Genomic DNA, 24672 nt, shown 5'->3' on the forward strand with positions numbered 1-24672 from the left:
TTGAACAGCTCCTGACTACTGTCCAGGATGCCTGTGTACGGCTTCATGAGCCATGGCATTAAGGGGTAGGCTGGGTCCCCAAGGATGCATATAGGCATTTCAACGTCCCCAACAGTTATTTTCTGGTCTGGGAATAAAGTCCCTTCCTGCAGCTTTTGAAACAGACCAGAGTTCCTGAAGATGCGAGCGTCATGTACCTTTCCCGGCCATCCCATGTTGATGTTGGTGGAACATCCCTTGTGATCCACCAGAGCTTGCAGCACTATTGAAAAGTACCCCTTGCGGTTTATTTACTCGCCGGCTTGGTGCTCCGGTGCCAAGATAGGGATATGGGTTCCGTCTATGGCCCCACCACAGTTAGGGAATCCCATTGCAGCAAAGCCATCCACTATGACCTGCACATTTCCCAGGGTCACTACCCTTGATATCAGCAGATCTTTGATTGCGTGGGCTACTTGCATCACAGCAGCCCCCACAGTAGATTTGCCCACTCCAAATTGATTCCCAACTGACCGGTAGCTGTCTGGCGTTGCAAGCTTCCACAGGGCTATCGCCACTTGCTTCTCAACTGTGAGGGCTGCTCTCATCTTGGTATTCATGCGCTTCAGGGCAGGGGAAAGCAAGTCACAAAGTTCCATGAAAGTGCCCTTACGCATGCGAAAGTTTTGCAGCCGCTGGGAATCGTCCCAGACCTGCAACACTATGCGGTCCCACCAGTCTGTGCTTGTTTCCCGAGCCCAGAATCAGCGTTCCACAGCATGAACCTGCCCCATTAGCACCATGATGCATGCATTGGCAGGGCCCATGCTTTCAGAGAAATCTGTGTCCATGTCCTGATCACTCACGTGACTGCACTGATGTCGCCTCCTCGCCCGGTATCGCTCTGCCAGGTTCTGGTGCTGCATATACTGCTGCATAATGCGTGTGGTGTTTAATGTGCTCCTAATTGCCAAAGCAAGCTGAGCGGCCTCCAGGCTTGCCTTGGTAGGGCATCTGCACAGAAAAAAGGCACGGAACGATTGTCTGCCGTTGCTCTGACAGAGGGAGGGGCAACTGACAACACGGCTTACAGGGTTGGCTTCAGGGAGCTAAAATCAACAAAGGGGATGGCTTTACATCAAGGAGTATTTCAGGCAGGACTTCACGGAGGGTTCCAATAAGAAATGGTGCACCTAAGTTATTGTTCTTATTGGAACAAGGTGGTTAGTCTGGCCTCTGATTGATACATGGCTAGATTTACCTCGCTGCACCTTCTCTGTGAGTGACTGCAGTGTGACCTAGAGGAATGAGTCCCCTAGATGGGGTGGGGGGGGGAAGCAAATGAGTACAAAACAAATCTAATCTATTTCTTGTTTTGATCCACTCCATCTATCTTTTACATCTTTGGCTGGCAGCAGACGGTGCAGAAGGCATCTCATGGCTGCCCGGCAGAAGATGATGCAATAGGACTGCTAGCAATCCGTATCGCCTGCCTGCTCGTCATAAGACAGTTCAATAGGACTGATTGCAGGACTAAAGAGAATGACCTGGTTAAGTCACTCCAAATTTAGTCCCTGCGCCCATGTCTGCCCAGGCGCTCCTGGCTGACGTGGCCAGGAGCACCTCGGACATGACGATGACAGCTACCAGTAGTACTGTACCATCTGCTGACACAAGGCAAGGGGTTGATGCTGCTGTGTAGCAATGCAGTACCACACCTGCCAGCACCCAGGAGACATAGGGTGATGGTTACCAGAGCGGGCTCCATGCTTGCCGTGGTATGGCATCTGCACAGGTAACTCAGGAAAAAAGGCGCAAAACAATTGTCTGCCCTTGCTTTCACGGATGGAATGAGGGAACGGGGGCATGACGATATGTACCCAGAACCACCCGCAACAATGTTTTAGCCCCATCAGGCATTGGGATCTCTACTCAGAATTCCAATGGGCAGCGGAGACTGCGGGAACTGTGGGATAGCCACCCACAGTGCAACGCTCCGGAAGTCGACTCTAGCCTCGGTACTGTGGAAGCACTCCGCCGAGTTAATGCACTTAATGCACTTAGAGCATTTTCTGTGGGGACACACACACTCGAATATATAAAACCGATTTCTAAAAAACCGACTTCTATAAATTCGACCTAATTCCATAGTGTAGACATACCCTCAGATGGCAAAGACTTTCTGTCCTCTACATCGCTGGTTTTTGTTTTTTGTGGTCAACAGGGAATATTTTTGAAACAATGGTGGTGAAGGGTAGGAATAATGCTGGTACAATCCTGGATCTGAATGCAATCCCCAATGTTAACATCAGGGCTATATTCCATATCTTCAATCCACTGCTCCCATTGATGTAAATAAGAGAGTTGCATGAATGGCTTAAGTACATAATTGGGTTCTCCGTGTTTGTTCCAGCAGCTGTGTGCACTCTGGCCTTTGAGTGAAATTCACCTCCATGAAGAGGGCCAATACAAGGCCAGTGCACTACTTGATCCCTATTCTGAAGCCTTAAGTGGCCTTGTGCTGGCAAATCAGTGTATTTCAAACTTCCTGAAGTGCACTAGTTGGAACTGTACCAGGGTTACTCTTTTGTGTAACAGAGAGGAGGGTCACTTTGCTTGCTTTATGCAAAACATACAGTCTGTCGTTCAGCTCAGCTCCTCTGCTGAGTATTAAATAACTAGGAAAGGAAAATATTTCTTAGGAGAGGAATTGCAATAAAAATCTAGAAGAAAGGTAACTAGTTTCTTCACTTCAGAAAGCACTTTTACAATTTAATCATAACTAGACCTCAGTACCCTTATGAGGGAGAACATTGTAAAGTAATTCTTCAAAAAGGTTAAATACAGAACAGTGTCCATCCGTTAAATATTTAAAATATAATAAGTAAAACCTATTCATTTATTACAAATTTGCATGATGGTGTTGGGGAAAGCAGTGAAGATTTGACACTGAATGATGCAGTTTTCAAGCTCATTAGAAATTAGCCATCAAATTGGAAACAAATCCATTCACCGGAAGTGTTTGGGAAAGAATTTGAAATGGAAATTGTTCAACATTAATCTATATCTGTTTCTGTTTGACAGACTGGGCTGCCCATTTGTTGTCTGTCACCTGTGTCCTATTTGTCCATATTAAGAGGAAAGATATCTTGAAGGGTCAGGAAAAGTGGTTAGGACAAAAAATTCAGCATCTGAAAGATAAGATCGGGTTGATATAAGGTTCACAAAGTCAAGATGTTATAATTTTGGTGCACATTTAAAAAAAATGAGAAGCATAATTTTAATCCTGAGCCATGTTTGGATGTTTTGTCAGATAACCCTCAAATCTGTTGTTGTTTGTCATATCATATTGAGTAACATAAACCTGAACCATTTCCTTGGCTGAGGTAGGTCCACTGATGACAATGCCCATTTACATCAGCTGAAAATCCAGCCCAGGATTCCTCGATTGTGTGTGGCATGGGTGTAAGATGTGGCAAATAGTATTTTATGGATTTGTTTTTCCTCTCCAATGTTGCTTATTTCAGGCTATCCCTAAAATGCCAACAAAGTCATTGAGACGAAGGATACGTCTGTTCTGCACGCCTTTTTGGCAGCGTGTAGTGTGCCTACATGGGTAGCCCCCCTAGCATGGGTATAAATAGCAGTGTAGACCATGAGGCATGGCTTAGGCGAGTAGTAAAAGGCATGCCTGAAGGATGTGGGCATGTACCTGGCCTACACGGACTTTACTCGCCCAAGCTGTGCCTCCCCATCTACACTGCTATTTTGAGCAGTGTAGTATCCCATTGCCTCTGTGCTTCTGGAGCCTTTCCCCAGGGAAAAGGATCTGGTAGCAGGGAGGCAGTGAGAAAAGACTTCACCAGCTCTTTTCTGCAGCAGGAAAAGACTCTGGCAGTGGGGAAAGTTTCTTCCCCTCTTCCTAACCCCTGCCAGAGCACTTCGTCACGGCAGTGAGAAGCTCCAGTAGCAGGGAGCTACTCAAGCCTTTCCCTGATGCCTCCCAGATGCCAGAGCCTTTCACTGCCATATGTAACGACACACCACAGTGTGGAAACAGCCTGCTTTGCACTGCAGCGGGTAGCTGCACAGACCCTACATGCTGCCACCAGTGATGTGTAGTGTAGACATAGCCTAAAAGAACGAGGGACATAACCTAAAAGTACAGGGCAGCAGACTGACCGAGGACCAGAAATATTACATCAATGACAGAAAACACTGAAACCAAAATTAACTGTTCCAATTTTTATTTGTGGAGTGAATGAGACTAACAGTGTACACCTACCCTGCAATGAAAGACCTGGGGCACGACTGTGGCTGACCTGTGTCAGCTAATTTGAGCTCGCAGGGCTTGGGCTCTGGAGCTATCAAATTGCAGTGTAGATGCTTGGGCTCCAGCCCCAGCCTGAGTGTCTACCCTGCTATTTTTGGCCCTGCAGCCCAAGCCCTACGAGCATGAGTCAGTTGACCTGGGCTCTGAGACTTGGCGCCATGGGTTTTTTATTGCAGTCCCAGACATACTCACAGAAGCCAGTGAACATGATGGTGTTTGTGTAAAGCAGTTCCTATAAATCCCATGAGTGTAAAAACAGGAGAGAGAGAAGAAGAAGAAAAAAAACTGAAGAAGAAATTTTTTTTGGCAGCAGTCATTATATATAAACTGGTAAAAGGACAGTCCTGAGAAGCTTTTCTTTCATCTCAATATGTACCTTGCAAAAGTAGATATAAAAGACAGTAAAGCTACAAAATGAAAAGGTCCCTGCACTGTTGTGAACTGCAAATAGTTTTGTCACCACTTCAGGCAATATGACAATCACAAAAAATAAATAGATGGGAGGTTCTTAACCATTAAATCCCAATAATTTTTGTTTGGAAGATCATTTGGTGACTAAATCTGTGAATGAGAGTCTCTCTGGTTTTCCGCAGTGCAGTCTCTTGTGAGTTTAGAAAGCCCACAATCATGAGGATATAATTAATACTCAAGAATTATATTGATAAATCTCCAAGCCAGATCAGCTCTGCAGGCTGAGGAGGATGCATTCATAAAGTGCATGGCATAGCCTTTGTAAATGATGATTGATGGGAAAAAATAAAAAGCATTCATTTAGGTTGCAGTGTTGCTAACCATTTCTCCAATTCACCTTTTATGGTTGTGTAAGTTAGGGGACAAGCCCAGCTGAACTCTCTGGTATTATACTAGTATAAAGGTGGTGTAAAAGAGGATAGAAAGGCCCTCTATTTAATAGTCAGTCACAGCACAGAGAAAAAGATGACCAGATCTAAAATATAGTTTGGGTGATGCTGCCTTTATTACTTCTGGTGATCTAATTTAACACGGCCCTGCATTTTGCATCACACTATACTACAGTAAATCACAAACTGAAAGGGATTTTGTGGTGTTTAAGCAGAGAAGGTGAAATTCACCCCTGCACAGAGGGTTTATGTACCTTTTTCTGCGCTACTGAAGCTTTATACTGAGAGCTTAAGTAGTGTGAAGAGTCTTTTAATTATTATTTATTTGTATTGCCATAGCACCTAGGAGCCCTAATCATGGAGAAGATCCCATTGTGCTAGATGCTGTACAAATAATGTCAATGTACTATAGTGAACTCCACCAAGAAAGAAGTAATTACATTGTTCCTGCCCATCTGTAGTAAACTCTCTGCCACTTTTGTGTCTGTATTCTGAATGGATGGATTTGAAATGAGTAGATGAAGAGGCTAGCTACTTTAGAGAAATTCATGCACCTGTAATAACATTGCCATTGAAATAGTATCTAAAAAGTGCAGTAAAGTAGATTATTTTAGGACATTTATTTTTAAAAAAGAAGGGGCAAGAGTTTAATAGTCAAATTACTCAGAATTCATCCAGGCTCAACGGAGTTACATGAGTGATGGATTTGGCCCAGTCAATTAAGAGTTGAGTTGTTTTGAGGTGGCATTGCACCTCCAAAGCAGCAAAATAAATAGGTTTTTGCATACAAATAACTTGTGAAGCAAAACTTCATCATTTCCCAACCCCCTACCTGTACAATAGCAAACATCTTGTAGGTCTGGGTTCAGATTCATTCATAATAGAGCTGTAGTAGCTGGGGTAAATTTGCCTGAATCCTGGCCTGTGTTTATAAGAGAACAGGGTTCAGAAATTCAGCATTATGCCTAGCTGGAGCCTATGCCATTAGTTTCTTTTCTGAGCATCATATTTACCCACTGAAAAGAAACAAGGACTAATAAAGAGATGAAAATGAAATAGAAGTTTGACCTTTCCTATGCTTGGGCTGTATGCATGGCCAGGACTTTGAAGGTTATACCCATTACTTTCAATAAGGCTGTAGGACATATAGCTTAAACTTACGTCCATAGCAATACAACAGTTCTTTTTCTTGGCAAGCTGCATTCTGTTCTTCCTGAGGCATTTAAGTCATGTTGTTGTAACCAAGGGAAACTCAGAAATAAGTTGGTTCTAGAATCATAATTGCTTTTGTGTTGGCTTTTTGGGAAATACTGTTTATGCAATGACTATACTTGACAGCATGTCATTTTTACTTTATTGTAAGAGCTACTATTATAAATTAATTTATTATATACCACCCATGAAACTATGAGTGTACCAAAACAGAAGAAGCCACAGTTGCTCACAGTCTAAGTCCCCAATCCAGCAAACACTTAAACATACACCTAGAAGAAAATAAGGTGATAAGATACAGTTAACATGGATTTGTCAAGAACAAATCATGTCAAATCAACCTAACAGCTTTTTTTAACAGGATAACAAGCCTTGTGGATGAGGGGAGAAGTGGTAGATGTGGTATATCTTGACTTTAGTAAGGCTTTTGATCCTGTCTTGCATGACCGTCTCATAAATGAACTAGGAAAATAAAGCCTAGATGGAGCTACAATAAGGTGGGTGCATAACTGATTGTAAAATTGTTCCCAGAGAGTAGTTATCAGTGGTTCATAGTCAAGCTGGAAGGGCATATTGAGTGGGGTCCCACAGGAATGGGTCTGTTTCTGTTCAGTATCTTTATATATGATTTAGATCATGACAGAGAGAGTATAGTTTGCAGATGATAATAAGCTGGGAGATTTTGCAAGTGCTTTGGTGGGTAGGATTAAAATTCAAAATGATATGGACAAACTAGAGAAATGGTCTGAAGTAAATAGGATGAAATTCAATAAGGACAAATGCAAAGCACTCCGCTTAGGAAGGAACAATCTATTACACACATACAAAATGGGAAATGATTGCCCAGGAAGGAGTACTATGGGAAGGGATCTGGGGATTGTAGTGGATCATAAGCTAAATATGAGTGAACAGTGTAACACTGCAGCAAAAAAGTGAACCTCATTTTGGGAAGTATTAGCAGGAGCGTTGTAAGCAAGACACGTGAAATAATTCTTCTGCTCTACTCTGTACCGATTAGGCCTCAACTGGAGCAATGTGTCCAGTTCTGGGCACTACATTTCAGGAAAGATGTGTAAAAATTGGAGAAAATCCAGAGAAAAGCAACAAAAATTATTAAAGTTCTAAAAATAATGACCTATGTGGAAAGATTGAAAAATATTGAGTTTGTTTAATCTGGAGAAGAGAAAATGGGGGGTGGAGGTGTGTGGATGTAACAGTTTTCAGCTACATAAAAGATTGTTACAAGGAGGAGGGTGAAAAGTTGTTCTCGTTAATCTCTGGGACGAGAACAACAAGCCCTGGGCTTAAATTACAACAAGGGAGGTTTAAGTTGGGCATTAGGAAAAACTTCCTAAATGTCAGGGTAGTTAAGCACTGGAACAAATTGCCCAGGGAGATTGTGGAATCTCTGTCATTGGAGATTTTTAAAAACAGGCTAGACAAACACCTGTCAGGAATGGTCTAGTTGTTACATAGTCCTGCCTTGAGTGTAGAAGACTGGACTAGATGACCTGCTGAAGTCTTCTAGGCCTACACTTCCATGTTTCTATGATATGCGTAACATTACATCTGTGAGTAGTCCCACTGACTTCAAAAGGTCTATTCCTGGGTGTTAAACTGCACACACACTTCAGTGTTTGCAAGATAGGGGACTAAACCAAACATAGAATTTCACATTCATACAATACATCAGAAAAATGCCCACGCCTAGTTCTTGATTCCGCAAAGAACTTAAGCACATAAGTCAATACATAAAGATCCAAATAAGTGCACTTTTTAAGCCCCCAAACCATTAAAGCATCTAACTGTGTGCGCAAGTGTATAGAATTCAATTTAACTATTCATATGCTTAAAATTAAGCACCTTCCTAACTTACTTTACTGAATCGGAGTGTTAAAGCAGAGTATGTGTTATACCTGTATCGGTCTGTCTGTATCTATCTGTATATGAGTGTACATATAGATCTGACTCAGACAAAGCAGGGGCTTGAACCTTGGTCTCCCACATCCAAAACGAGTACCCTAACCACCAGGTCATGGGGAATTCTGGGGTGGGTCTCTCTTTCTCTGGTTTTAACCATAAATTCCATCCTAGACCTGAGAAACCTTCCTGATACAAATTTTTTCAAAATCAGTATGTATTCAAAAAGTTTTGGTTATGGCAACTTGGCATTTTCTAGTGAAAAAAACATTTAATTGAAAAATTCCTGACCAGCTTTAATTTCCACTGAAGTCTTTTACCTGAAGAGGCTGACACATAATCTGAGGTTCAGCATCTACTGTCATACAAATTATTTCATCCTCTATTATTTGCTTATCAGACCCTCAACAACTGGGGCTTCATCCTAATGCCATTAAAGTCAATGGCAAAACTCGAATGGGCTTCTTTAGGGTGGAGACAGTTCCCTGGTTAAAATCATATGTTGCTCTGTCTGAATAGGCATAAGCCAACAGACAAGAGAACAACTTTAGTGATGTGGCATCATGTTTAATCAGTGAAGATTGAACCAGTCACCTTGAGATTCCGAGAGCATTGTTCAGTACCATTTAAAACATTGATTTTCTGTAGCTATGAATCCTCTCAAGTAGTCATTAGACAGGAAGCAAGTTACCTAGGGGTTGTTTTATACATAAAAAATTAGAAATATAGAAATCTAGCCGAGAAGAGGCAACCTAGAAACTGAGAAGTTGTTTGTCAAGCTTGAAGCAGAGGTATACCTCCCAGGATTGCTAAGGGTGGTGTTATCCAGCTGATTCTCAGAAATAGCTAGAACCACTTCTTCACCTTTCTTCTATTAACAACAATATTTCCCAGGTGAATAACAGTGGATAGAAAGTGTTGAGACAGGTTTTTTTAAAGGAAATAAAGAAGAGATAAGGCTTGGATCTCTCTTTCTGCAGATTTAACATTACTCATGAATGTTTACTGCCAACAGATGTTTCAGTGTAAAAGAAATTACTTGAAAATATTACCCAAGACCATGTGAGTCTTTTCTTCAGCAGAAAGTTATTATCTAGAGAGCAGAAGTATCTCTCTAGGTGTTAGAAAGTATTTGGATAAATAAGAACAGTTAATTCAGGTGTTAACTGTTGCCTGGTAGATTTTTAGGTAGAATGAATGAAAAATATGCAAACAGGATTCCATGATGATATTGAACATACAAGTTAAAATAGTGAATTTGACTAGAAGCCAGGAAACAAACAAACAAAAAAAAACCTCCAAACAAAAATCTCCCCAAAAGAGCAGTGATACATAGATCTATAGTGAGTCTTTTCTAATATGCCGAAAAAAAGCTACATGCTTCTGACAATATTCAGTTATCTACATTTTATTGGTAACTCAACATGCTCATATTGCTTTACTAAAGGGACCGAGGCAAATTCATCTGTGACATAACTAGATGCAATTATGCTGATGCCAGTGGAATTATCTGTTCTATTTTATTCTATTCTATTTATTTAGGTATTATACTTCACTCTTCCCTGAGGTATCTGGGTGTAGACTATGTTTGGTTCATCCTGTTCAGAAATACAGCATCAGTGAAACATTTACTTGTTAGTATGCCATTTCAAGAAGTACTCCCATCCTACATCAAGGGGACCTAAACAATGGCAAATGCTCAAACAAATTATTTTTTTTCAAAACCAATGGGATTTGTCTATAAAGGTTACATTAGGAGATACCTTGATCTTGGTATATCACATTTGCAGAAAATCCTTATAGATTATATATAAATTAAGAAAAATACACTTACCAATTCAAAGTTAATAACACTATGAAGAGTAATCTGATCTCACATAGCAGGGTCTACTTCAGTAGTCTTCAGTATTCCCCTCTCATCATCTGTACCATTGCACAGTTGGGTAGGTTCATTTATAGAGGCAATGGTGTGCATTATTAATTATTATTTATTATTTATATTGCGGTAGTACCTACAAGCCCAGTCATGGACCCAAACCCCTTTGTGCTAGGTTCTGTGTTCTGAAGCATTAAGTTCTGTAACAGCTGAAGACAGGATAGAAATCTTGAGAGGACCAATGGTATTGACCCTGTTTGATAGTGAGTAGAATTATTCACCAGAAAGTGAACAGTTTAAAATGTTGTTTTATTTCTACCTGACCTATGCAAGTATACAAGCAAGATATATATTTTAATGAAGAAAATGTGTGCCCTATATTTTTTTCAGAATGATTGTGTTAATTTTTTTCTGGTTTTTTACACATTATAAAGCAATTGCAAGAAAAACAAATTTGTGACTTTAAAGACACCCAGATATTCAGTGATGGTCACAGCATAAGAACCTAGATAGAATAGATTAGAAGGATCATACATTTTAGATGGTCAAAAATTGGCAACTTTGTCTTATCTTCAACATGCCTTTTGGGGGGGGGGGTGAAAATGGATGAATCCACACAAACGTGTTTCTCTAGTCTTCTCTGTATAAATGTATTTGAGTGGGAAGAATTGGTGATGTGTAGATTTTAGTGCAAAAATATTGTGCTTACAAGAAAGCTGTAATGTATTTTTCACAAACAAGGGTCCTCTCATTTTTTGTGCACCCACTCTAAATCACTGAAAGTAGGAACACTGGATCAGGCCCCATATTTTTACTTACATGTTTTTCACCCCTCTTTATGATGTAGCTTACGCTTTCAGGGCTGGGCCGGTTTATGCTTTTAAACACATTTTCTATTGGTTAGAGTACGAGACGAGAAGTGAGAATTGTCCATTAAAAGGAGAAGTTGGCCCACTGGCAGTTCCCAGGGCCTGATCCAAAGTCCATGGAAGCCAGTAGGAAGATATTCCCACTGACTTCAATGGGCCTTGGATCAGGTGCTTAAGAAGCAGCAACAAAAATGTTGCATGGTTGGTGGGGGGTGATGGGGGGACTGATGTTTAGCAGGAAGATTTAAAGTGTCATATGGCGCAGATCTCCACCTCAAGCATCTACCTCCATCCCAGGAATTTGGGGTGGATGCTGGGAGCTAGAGATAGCAGCAACAGCAATGAATGAATAGCACCAAGGTACCCACTGGCAGACAGCACCATGACTGAGTTTCAGAGGAGTATGGAGAGGGTTACAAATATTTTAGCAGAGTGGCTCATCTGGAAAAGTAGCTAATTTCAATATAAATATGAACAGTTTGAAAGTATGGAAAGCTCACTTTCTGTGGACACGTCTAGTTTCCAATAAATTTTTTATTTCATATTAAATATTAAAAACCATTAATAACAGATGGAATTATGATTTATGTTAATATATTAATATATTTTGTATTGTATATGCTAAACATATTTGCCACATTAGATTAGGTTTTATTTTGGAGTAAAGGGAATATTTATTATTAATTATTCTGATTTATATACAACTGCATGCTATTGTTAGCCAATACACATATGTTAACACATGTAAGTGTTGGGATGTTATGCTAACTGAATTTATTATATTATCCCCACAGTTCTGTTCACTCATGTTAAGTATCCCATAACACCTTGCATTAGTTGAATTAAGTTTTAGTTTAATTAGGTAGGAAAAGTGTTAGGATTAGGACATATGGATGTTTTACTATAGTAGCAGGTAGGGAGCTACTCTCACAGGCAGTATTGCAATATCCCAAAGGAAAAGGACAAGATATGAGTGTTTTATCCTGGTACAAACCTAGGAGGTTCCTTCATATCCCTTGGTACCTGAAATGTGTGTGTTCATAACAACGAGATAAGGAGTATACAATGGTACCAGAAAAACAACGCAGAAAGCTGATTGGTTACATCTAGTTTCAGGTGAATCACGTAGTATCTTTTTATTTGTGAACTGGATGGCTATAAAAAGGATAGCTTTAGGGGTGTAACTTTGGGAGCACACCTTCTTTGTCTGCTAAATTTAAAAATGCTACATAAGACAGCTTCCCAAAACTGGTATAATATGAAACCGTTCTTCCTGTACTTTATTATTGGCTTGTAGCAATAAACCTGACTGATATTGGTTATTTGATCCCTTGAATATATTTCACAATGAACTAAAGTGTAGTCAAGCAAATTGACTGTATAATTTATCAATGGTATGGTACTGTCACTTTATAAACATCAAATACAAATTGGACAAGATCCCAGCCCCATGGATTTTATGATTTAAGGGCTAAGTGGTGGACAAGAACACAGCCCACAATAAGAAGATGCCTCGAGCATCTCAGGAAAGAAATTATGCTTCAGGGACTCATCTGTGGCACCCCTTAGGACATAGACTCTAGTCCCATCTTAACATTATTTGAGATTAAGCATCATTAGGTCAGTGAACTCCACCTATTTTCTTTTGCTCCCACAAAGGTAAAGCCCCATTTGGTCACAGAAATGTACACCAACAGCCATAGACACCGACTCCAGGGGTGCTCTGGAGCTCAAGCACCTGCTGAAAGAAATAGGGGTGCTCAGCACCCCAGGGCCCCATCCCTGCTCAGCCTCTTCCCCCTGAGGCCTGGCTTGTGCTCCACCCTGTGGCCCCACCCCCACTCGGCCTCTTCCTTCCGAGGCCCTGCCCTCTGCTCACACAAAGGGCAGGGGATGGAGAGGAAGAAGCACCCACTGGCAAAAACAGAAGTCAGCGCCTGTGCCAACAGCTGTAAATCCCAAATCAACAAACCCACCTAACTACTTATCTTAGGTTTTTTAGAGTAGGGGCTTTCAATTTAGGGGGCGCGACCCATAGCTTGGCTGTGAACTGGTGTAAGTGGGTCATGACCACCCTGCCATTCCCATAGTGCTAAATTGGAGGTGGGATATGTCGTAGCTAGTTGAAATTGGGTTCCTGACATGGAAATGCTGAGGACTACTGTTGCAGAGAGCCCTAATTGGTTTTGCAGTTAAATATCATTCTGTTTATTTTTGAAAGAAAAGAGAAAAATGTTTTTTTTTAAAAAAGGATTAATTCTCATTCTTGGGAAGATAAAGCTACAGGGCACTTCATTTCTATAGCTAAGGAAGGTAGAAAAGGTTAAACCTTACACATCAGAGTCCATGTCTAGACCTTAAATTTTATTTTCTCTCTCCCTCCCAAGCTATGTCATGTTGTCCTACAAATAGCTGCTTTCTCTGTTTTCTGACACTCTGTGTCCATGTTTCCAGGGAAGACCAGCTCTTTGTGTTTTTGTTTTTCAAAAGACTCCCTTCCTAGGCATCCCACCTACCTGGCGTAGGGCTTCTCCTAGCTTTCTTCCACCTGCACACATTCTTTCTGAGCCAGTGGGCCCAGGGAAGCATTGTATTGTTGGTTATTCCATAGATTTGCAGAAAAGAACTTTCTGAAGTAGAATTACAAAGGATCAATCTTGGGTCTCTAGACAGCCATGTGTCACAACGGGTATTTGTTCCAACAAGGTAAGCATCTAGAATACCATTGGTATGTGACAGATCAGGTTAGGCAAAGTCAAGTGCAGAGGAACTGGGTTCACAGAACTAATAAAAACAAAAAAGGGCAAAAGACCTTTTTTTGGACTGATAAAATATGGACAGGCATCTTGCATCCATAATTTCATCTAAACCTGAAAAGAACCTGACTGCAAGCACAGTCCAAGCCTCAGAACACGTGACACATGCATGCGTCCCTCTTTATACTTCTTTGGTATTTGTCTTAGTGAAACAATTAGTCCCAGCTGAGCCCAGCTGGGTTGCTGGCAAGTTTCTGGGCAGATACCAATTAGAGGGTCACTAGAAGGTAATTTAATATGCAACGGTCTAAAAAAAAAGTTATTTTTGGCACTAGAAGAGTAATGGCCACAGGGAACAGAGCTTTTGAGTAAAGAGGTCCTATTTTTATAGCTATTTTTCTGACGTATCTCCAGCAATCTCTCTGCTCAGAGAGAGACCAGCTATTAGGCACATAACCCAAAAGGTCCTTTTCAGTCCTACCAAGTCCCAGACAACCCCATAATATAATGATCTGAGGAGAAACCAGGACAGAATATTCTCTCTTTGGCACAGTGTTTCATTTCAATGTATCTCAGAAAGCATGCCCATGTTAGTGAAGTTCTGCAAATGGGTGATGTATTTTTTACTTGTCAACTTCCTTGCAGATTATTTTGTTACAAGCTCTTTTGTTGAAGTACCAGACCCAAAAGGACAAGCAACTTTTTGAAATGCATATTGGACAACTTTGGATACTAGGCCTGAAATTTCTCTGCCAATGGGATTTATTTCTTTGTGTTTTAGTAAATAAATCAGGTTGGATCAAATTTATCCCTGAAATAGTTCCAATGAAGCCACAGAAAAGAAGAAAGGTGTCACAAACAAGTAATAGTGAAATGCAGACAGCTGAGTCTCTGTGGTTTAATCACAACAGGGTCTCAAACTTGTTGGTGGCAAACACATCTATGTCAGAAAGAACTAACTTGAAGCCTAATCACTATTTTTTAATTACAATTAAAATATTGAAAGTTTTTGTTAACAGCTTTGTAGTGTACATCATCTTCAAGTTCTCAGTGGGACTTGTGCTCCTAAAGCAGTTGACTGTTTTTGAAAATCCTCCCCTATATACTTTTTTTGCCTGGGTGTCACAAATAGATTTCCTTTTTGACCATGTGAACACTTTGTTTTTATTTGTCACTTCTTCAGTTTTTCTGAACTTCAATCAAATGTGTTTCAGAGCAAGGAATATGTCACTTTACTCTTACAGTGTATGAAGAATGGGGTGTGTTTGAATTTCTCCTTGATACAACCTAAGGAAAGTTTCAATTGTACTTACTGTGTTTCAGGAGAAACTATTAATTATTATTAGGATTTTAAACTTGACAGCATGTTTCAAACCAATGTTTCATTTAAAACAAAAGAACCCCCCTTTAATTTTTGTCACTACTTTTGTGCCTTTGCAAACAATGGTAATCTATTGTTGATGTAGGGTTGAGAACAAGAACATGCTATGGAAGAGTTTACATCTACCCTGTGCCAACACACAAAAAGGAAAGAGAGACATTGACAGACATCAATATCTCTCTTAGATATAAGCCCATGTTGTAAAATTGAGGTGGGTGGTGGTGGTTCAGTATAGTTCTCTGGGTCTTTGTCAAAAACATAGTTTGAATAGTGGGTAATGGATAGGTACATTAAGTAATAGACATTAAACTGTTCAGATGTTCTTTTCAGACTCAGTCTTAATCAAAGTGACTGCAGAATTAGCTCTATACAGAACAAAATTGATTGGGGAGCTATTTTTAGTTACTGATACCCTCTACTTCTATCTGCCAGATTTATTGCAATGTAGACATACGTTAAACACCTATAGCTGGCCTGTGTCAGTTGACTTGGGCTGGGGCTGTAGGGCTATGAAATTGACCCTTCCCCATCACAGGATCCCAGAGCTCGGTCTCCCACCCAAGCCAAAATGTCTACACTGCAATTTTATAGCCCCATAGCCTAAGCCCCACAAGCCTGAGGTAGCTGACATGGGCCAGCCATGTATTTTTTATTGCAGTGTTGACATACCTGAGAATCCTCATAGCATAATTTACATCATTTATCATCTAGTGATGGATAGGGCCCAGGTCATATATTTCAGGTTCTAAATGCTCTTTTATGGGGATGCAAAGTAACCCTATGTGATGTCTGATCACTGAAGAACTAATTGTTCCCCCTTCCTAACAATAAGTAGTATTTCACTCAACAAAAAGTCCTCTTGGAATTCTTGGGAATGTTCACACGGTAAGATACAATTCATTGTAAAGTTATCAGCACTGGATGCTAAGTGCCAAATTCTACCACCCTTACTTGCATGGAGTATCACTTATGTGAATACGCACATTGAAGCAAATTATAATGGTCACCTAAGTAAGTGCTACTCACTGTGACTAAACGTTGCAAAATTTGGCCTGAATGTAAAGTGACATTTGTGGTTGCAAAGACTCCAGATTCCAAAGACTCACTGTGCCCAACACTCATGATAATTGCTTACATCAAAGTCAATACTGAATGTTGACTCCCTATTGTGATGAAAAGTATAGAAACTCCAGTGACAACATTAGCATACTGATATTCTGCATCAGATGGTCCAAGATTTCCTGACACTAAGAATTGGAAGCACGGTATAATCAGCTCTACCTTAGACTTTGCTTCTTCAGATGTGCATATCAGATTTTTGTATTTACCACTCAAATATGTATAACTGTGGCAGACATTACAGTAGAGACACAGAGCTGTGTGGTTGTTTTAAATAATTCTTATCTGCCAATTGTTTCAAATATTTTTCTTTTAAGCTGGTTGCAAACAATGCTACTGAACTGTCAAGCTATATCTGCTGTACTGTAAGTCATTGAAAAAGAACTGACAATTAGTTTGGCTGTGCTCCATTTCCTACCAAGTTTATAAAGCTTATAAAGAGTTTTCGAAACATCTTGTGAGAGCAGCTGAATCATAACGGATGTGCCCACATATTTAAATCAAATAACTATAAACTACAGACTTGGGCCCTAATCTTGAATTGACTGTGTGTGGTTATATCCTTGTGACTGCACAGCTGTTAAAAAAGAAAAAATGGGGCCTTACTTTCTTGGGGCCAGATTCTGTTCTTAATTCTGCCTGTGTAAGTGACCTTCCGAGCCATATTAGCAGAAGATAGCCCCCATTGGGTATCCACAGTCACAAACCTGATTTAGGGGTAGTCAGTTATGACAGAGAGAGAATAGCTTAAAAGATAAGAAAGTGTTTTCCACATTGAATAACACACTCATGCAACGGAATAAAAACTATCTTTGTGTCCCTGTGGACCCTTGATTTGTGTATGCAAGAGGAAGTGGAAGGACTGGGAGAGGTGAGGAATGAACCAAGGCTTCCCCTTCTACTTGCTGGATAGCATACCTGAGCAAATGCAGCAGGTCTAAACCAGAAGCAAATTACATTTCTCTTCTAGCTCTGTACACGCATGTGGACACACACACAGAACAAAGAGGCAGAAGGGGATGAAGTGTGACTCTCTTTGAGGCCAGGTATACACTAAGAGTACGTTGCTGGTGTAACTATACTTATAGATTGTACTGTGCTGACAAAGCACTCCTCATGTCAACGTAGCTTATACTGTCAAAACTGCATATTTGCTATCGTGGGTTATTCCAGCCCCTACTCCTTGCCCCCTCACCACAGCCCGAAGAGAAATAAGCTATCCCATCAAAAAGCACAGTTTTACTGGTATAACTTCATCTATGCTGGGTTTTTTTGCAGGCTTAGCTAGGTCAGCCAGAAATCACACCTCATCACACCCCTGACTGACCTAGCTATGCTGACAACATTCTATAGTATAGACCAAGCATCAGGCACAATGACTCCCAGAACTGTTTCTCGAGTGGTGCAGTTTATGTAGCGTCCTTTGTTCAGGGTTGTGCCTAAGGCCACAGTCTAGCCCTAAGTACAAAGACACTTTTTTCTGTAACATTTCCATCTTCAGTTCTGACATGAAGACATTTTGTTGCTTTGAGAACTTAGTATTTAAGCCTGAATATTGTTTAAAAGATCCAGCCCTATTTTCCTTTTATTGTGAAAAACAGATTCCCTATGAATGGCATAAAGTAGGTATAGAGGGACAGAAAGACTACTTATACTCATTGAATTATATATTCCCATCCACCTGGACCAAAATGGAGAACATTACTAGGGCTTTTGGTGAGTATGGGACTTTCAGTGGTTTCTCATATAATATTTCAGCTGTAGCCACTGAAATCTTTATGGCTACTCTGGAGCATCATATTTTAAGTTTAATGTACTTGAGTCAAACACAAGTTACTGGGCTCAATACTGGGGTAGCTAGGTGAAATTCTATGGCCTGTTTTATACAGGATGTCTGGCTAGATTTTTAAATAATCTCTTCTAGCCTTAGAATGTATGAATATTCTACCCAAGTTGCAGAGAAATTATCTTTATAATATCTGCCTTATTTAATTATTTGTATTTCTAAAATGACGAGAAGCACCTGCCTTAGCACTTTAGGCTCCTCTGACAATTAATTAAAAATATGATAGATCAGTGTAATCAAAATGAATAGTGACCCTGCAAAATAAAATAATGCATAAAAATGAAACTAATTCCGCACTTTTCCTATACATCACCTGTTAGGATATAGATATTCAGGCCTGTTGGTAAAGGCCTGTATTCTAAGAATTTAGGTGTCTTCGAATCACTTGGCTAGTTATAGAGGTTGTCAAGGTTCCTCCCCCACTCTGAACTCTAGGGTACAGATGTGGGGACCTGCATGAAAACCTCCTAAGCTTACTTTTACCAGCTTAGGTTAAAACTTCCCCAAGGTACCAATTAATTTTATCCTTTGTCCTTGGAATATCCACTGCCACCACCAAACTCTAACTGGGTTTACTGGGAAACGTAGTTTGGACACGTCTTTCCCCCCAAAATCCTCCCAACCCTTGCACCCCACTTCCTGGGGAAGGTTTGGTAAAAATCCTCACCAATTTGCATAGGTGACCACAGACCCAAACCCTTGGATCTGAGAACAATGAAAAAGCATTCAGTTTTCTTACAAGAAGACTTTTAATAGAAGTAGAAGTAAATAGAAATAAAGGAATCACCTCTGTAAAATCAGGATGGTAGATACCTTACAGGGTAATTAGATTCAAAACGTAGAGAATCCCTCTCGGCAAAACCTTAAGTTACAAAAAAGACACACAGACAGAAATAGTCATTCTATTCAGCACAATTATTTTCTCAGCCATTTAAAGAAATCATAATCTAACACATACCTAGCTAGATTACTTACTAAAATTCTAAGACTCCATTCCTGGTCTATCACCAGCAAAAGCAGCATACTGACAGACACAGACCCTTTGTTTTTCTCCCTCCTCCCAGTTTTGAAAGTATCTTGTCTCCTCGTTGGTCATTTTGGTCGGGTGCCAGCGAGGTTAGCTTTAGCTTCTTAACCCTTTACAGGTGAGAGGATTTTTCCTCTGGCCAGGAGGGATTTTAAAGGGGTTTACCCTTCCCTTTATATTTATGACAGAGGTATAAAAGAATAATCAAAATCACTGTCTGCCGGTGTAAGGTCCTTCTCTTACTGTGACAATCTGAGGCCCTCTTCTTAGGCTAAGGCCTTTGGCTAAGCAGCAGAGGCAGCCATAAGCTGGGACACGAACGATCACAGCCTCACATTCCAAACTAGTCACTTTGAATGAAGGTGCTATTGGGCTGTTAGGAATACAGTCCTGTCCTGATAATGCCTGTCACCTCCAGAGAAAGGGAAGTGCCCAGAAAATGTAAAAGGAAACTTTGTTTGATAGCATCCTGTTTGGCAAGAACTCACTTTTCAATAGCTGGGATGTGAAATCCTCACTTCTGTATTGTTTTGTCATTATAGTTCAAACTTTGCTATTGTTTGTCTGTATAATCTCTGTCTGGTTCTGTGATTGTTTCTGTCTGCTGTATAATTAATTTTGGTGGGTGTAAACTAATTAAGGTGGTGGGATATAATTGGTTACATAATCATGTTACAGTATGTTTGGCTTGGTTAGTTAAATTTCAGGAAAATGATTGGTTAAGGTATAGCTAAGCAGAACTCAAGTTTTGCTATATAGTCTGCAGTCAATCAGGAAGTGAGTGGGTGGGTGGGTGGAGGGGAATGGGAACAGGGAATGGGGGTGGGGAAATTGGAATCATGTTTGGCTAAAGGGGGAAATGGGAACAGGGAATGGGGGTAAGGAAATTGGAATCATGTTTGGCTAAGGGCAGGAATGGGAACAGGGACACAGGTATCTGTGGTGGTGGTATCTGTGGTGTCAGAGCTGGGAAGTGGGACACTAAGGAAGGAAACTGGAATCATGCTTGCTGGAAGTTCACCCCAATAAACATCAAATTGTTTGCACCTTTGGACTTCGGGTATTGTTGCTCTCTGTTCATGCGAGAAGGACCAGGGAAGTAAGTGGGTGAAGGAATAAGCTCCGTAACATCACCCCTCTTAAAAGTCAGTGCCTTGGTATTTGCTGCTGTGATGGTTATCAAAACTAACAAGTCAGAAGAGTGAATTCTATAGATAATATGATGCATGATACGATATTTAACAAACAATCCTCAGAGATCACTTTACTGTAGAATATGGGGAAGTTCTTGGTATGGATATATTATTTGAATGGAAAACCAGTGAATTCCAAAGTGTATGTACCAAGGAATGCCACCTGGGAACCAAAAGCTTAGATAACATGATAAGATTGCCAGTGACAGACAGAAACTGAAATCCAACCAGACTGCCTTTAGGACCTGTCATAAATATAAAGGGAAGGGTAAACCCCTTTGAAATTCCTCCTGGCCAGGGGAAAGCTCCTCTCACCTGTAAAGGGTTAAGAAGCTAAAGGTAACCTCGCTGGCACCTGACCAAAATGACCAATGAGGAGACAAGATACGTTCAAAAGCTGGGAGGAGGGAGAGAAACAAAGGGTCTGTGTGTCTGTCTATATGCTGGTTTTTACCGGGGATAGACCAGGAATGGAGTCTTAGAACTTTTAGTAAGTAATCTAGCTAGGTATGTGTTAGATTATGATTTCTTTAAATGGCTGAGAAAAGAATTGTGCTGAATAGAATAACTATTTCTGTCTGTGTATCTTTTTTGTAACTTAAGGTTTTGCCTAGAGGGGTTCTCTATGTTTTGGAATCTAATTACCCTGTAAGATATCTACCATCCTGATTTTACAGGGGGGATTTCTTTATTTCTATTTACTTCTATTTTTATTAAAAGTCTTCTTGTAAGAAAACTGAATGCTTTTTCATTGTTCTCAGATCCAAGGGTTTGGGTCTGTGGTCACCTATGCAAATTGGTGAGGCTTTTTATCCAACATTTCCCAGGAAAGGGGGGGGGTGCAAGTGTTGGGGGGATTGTTCATTGTTCTTAAGATCCAAGGGTCTGGGTCTGTAGTCACCTGGGCAAATTGGTGAGGCTTTTTACCAAACCTTGTCCAGGAAGTGGGGTGCAAGGTTTTGGGAAGTATTTTGGGGGGAAAGACGCGTCCAAACAGCTCTTCCCCAGTAACCAGTATTAGTTTGGTGGTGGTAGCGGCCAATCCAAGGACGACGGGTGGAATATTTTGTACCTTGGGGAAGTTTTGACCTAAGCTGGTAAAGATAAGCTTAGGAGGTTTTTCATGCAGGTCCCCACATCTGTACCCTAGAGTTCAGAGTGGGGGAGGAACCTTGACAGGACCTAACCAGAGATTGATCCACTTGGTGCGTGTTCTGCAAGGAAGCCACATTGCTTTGGGATTTGCCACAATCCTGAAGATGGAAAAGATTGAGACTTGTAGGTATTGTTTCTTCCTGCTGTATAACATGTTGGAAGGGAGAAAACTCTACAAGGATCACTCATGAAGTCTCCCCCTATTGTTCCATGGGGGCCAGTGTCACCCCACTGTGTAGTGAACCATGGGACTTCATCGATCCCAGAGCTAAATCACTCCTGTGTCTCTACACGGGCACAAAAATCTTTTCCCCTCACCTTCTGTTACTTGATTGCATTCCCACCTGAGCCCATTGACTCATAAACCTAGCTATTATTATGAGTTGCATGTTATGTTTTCTGTTTAAATTTGCATTCAAGACCAGAGGTCAAAAAATAAATCTCAAGTTTATTTTTGATACATAACTCCTGGTTTTTATATATTCTATGTGGGGCAAATACAGTTAAAAACTGGGGAATGAAAGAGAAGCAAAATAAGTTACACAAAGAAAAACATGGAGTGTTATTAAAACACTTCATCATTCAGTGCTTGCTTAATAAAATAAGTGTTACAGCATTTTAAAAAATATTAGTGGACAAAGATTGTGTTGTTAGACATTTTATTAATATCCATAATATATAGTACTTCTCAGAATTCAAATCCCAATACCCTAAAGAAATAAATTAACAAAAATTCCATTATATGCAAAGCACATACACTCACTGGGCAGTCTACTAACATGCCAGTGGCAAGAAAACTCCCTCAGAATCAAAACAAAAGTGAGTGTGTGTGTGTGTGTGTGTGTGTATATTGTCTCTGAATAGGAAACACTATAGAATTAAATAGAAGTAATAACATTCAGTATTTTCTCCATAATCCCAGTACCAGGGAGAGCTGAGAGGAATAATGGTCTCATTGTTAAGGTGCTGGCCTGGGGCTTGGAGACCCAAGGTTAATTCCTTCTTCCACCACAGACTTCCTGTCTGATTTTAGGCAAGTCACTACCAGGCAAGCCAGGGTGTGAATCTTCAGCACATCAGTTTGCAATGCAATAATGTCCTATGTGGATAGTGCACTGTAAGTCCAGGTATACAGTTTTCTTTATTATACTTTCAACTAGTAGTAGTAAGCCAAGCTGCACTCTTGGACTTTCATTGCACTGTGGCAGTGTCCACATTTTACTGCATGATAAGCTGGTATGCTGTAGATCCAACCCCACCTTGCAACACAGTATTTAAGTGTATGTCTACCCCGCAACAAAACATCTGCAGCTGGCCTGGGTCAGCTGACTCAGCCTTGCGGGGCTCAAGCTGTGGAACTATAAAATGGCAGTGTATATGTTTGGGCTCAGGGTTGTGGGTTGAGCCCACAAGCGGTCCAACCCAATCCTGAATGTCTACATTGCAATTTTATAGCCCTGCAGCCTGAGTCCCGTGAGCCCAAATCAGCTGGCATAGGCCAGCCACAGGTGTTTTAATGCAGTGTAGACATACCCCAAAAGGTTAGATGAGCCCTAAGTCTTTCTGTGCCTTGGCTCCTCAATGTTAAATGAGGAAATAATGCTATTGCCTTGTGTTACAGGAGTGTTGTGAGGATAAATACATTAAAGGTGGTGAGATGCTCAGATACTATAGTAATGGAAGCCAAATAAATACTGTAGAGACATATATAGAGAGAGAACTTAAAAATTATATGAAAGAAATGTCACCATCAAAGCAGCCCACAAATACAGCCAGTAACTATACTGGAAGTGGCAGTGATTATTACATTTAAAGTTGCCTAGTGATTTCTATTATAAACCTACATTTCCAGATGCTTAAATCTATTTCATGCTGAAATTGTCCAGGGTTGTTCTCTGCCAAATGAGGTGGGTTTTTTTTTTTAATATATATAGTTTGCAATATATATATATATATATATATAATTTGTCAGTATTTAAACAAAGAGAGGTTAAAAGAAAAGGAGTACTTGTGGCACCTTAGAGACTAACCAATTTATTTGAACATAAGCTTTCGTGAGCTACAGCTCACTTCGTCGGATGCATACTGTGGAAAATACAGAAGATGTTTTTATACACACAGACCATGAACAAATGGGTGTTTATCAGTACAAAAGGTTTTCTCTCCCCCCACCCCACTCTCCTGCTGGTAATAGCTTATCTAAAGTGATCACTCTCCTTACAAAGTGTATGATAATCAAAATGGGCCATTTCCAGCACAAATCCAGGTTTTCTCCCCCGCCCCCACCCCACTCTCCTGTTGGTAATAGCTTATCTAAAGTGATCACTCTCCTTACAATGTATATGATAATCAAGGTGGGCCATTTCCAGCACAAATCCAGGGTTTAACAAGAACGTCTGAGGAATGGGGGGGGGGAGGAATAAACAAGGGGAAATAGGTTACTTTTTATAATGAATCAACCATTCTGACCTATTCATGATGACAACAGCACCTCCTTTGTCAGCCTTTTTGATTATGATGTCAGAGTTGTTTCTGAGGCTGTGGATGGCATTGTGTTCTGCACGGCTGAGGTTGTGGGGCAAGTGATGCTGCTTTTCCACAATTTCAGCCCATGCACGATGGCGGAAGCACTCTATGTAGAAGTCCAGTCTGCTGTCTCGACCTTCAGGAGCTGTCCACCTAGAATCCTTCTTTTTGTAGTGTTGGTAGGGGGGTCTCTGTGGATTAGTATGTTGTTCAGAGGTGTGTTGGAAATATTCCTTGAGTCGGAGACGTCGAAAATAGGATTCTAGGTCACCACAGAACAGAGAGGTTCGTTGTTTGTGGGGGTTTTTGGTTTTTGAGCATGGACACACTGGTGGAAAAAACAAAACTTTTTATTAAAAAAAAAATGCAGCTGCATAGCTGTGCTGGAGAGGGCTGCCTGCTGCCAACTTCCTGAGGTGCACCATAGGGATCCCAGCTCCTCACTGTATCATACTGAACTGCAAAGGTCTTATGCTGTGCAAGATTTCTCTCCTGTGGCTCTCCTGAGTGTAATAGAGTGTTCCAGCAGTGTCTAGACAGATAATTTTAAATGATGGGATTAACTATTGTTGTTTTGTGGGGAGGAGGTGCTGGTTGTTTAGTTTTTGTTTTTTTGCTAT

Source organism: Caretta caretta, chromosome 9 (assembly GCF_965140235.1).
Source record: "Caretta caretta isolate rCarCar2 chromosome 9, rCarCar1.hap1, whole genome shotgun sequence".
Classification (NCBI taxonomy): Eukaryota; Metazoa; Chordata; order Testudines; family Cheloniidae; genus Caretta; species Caretta caretta.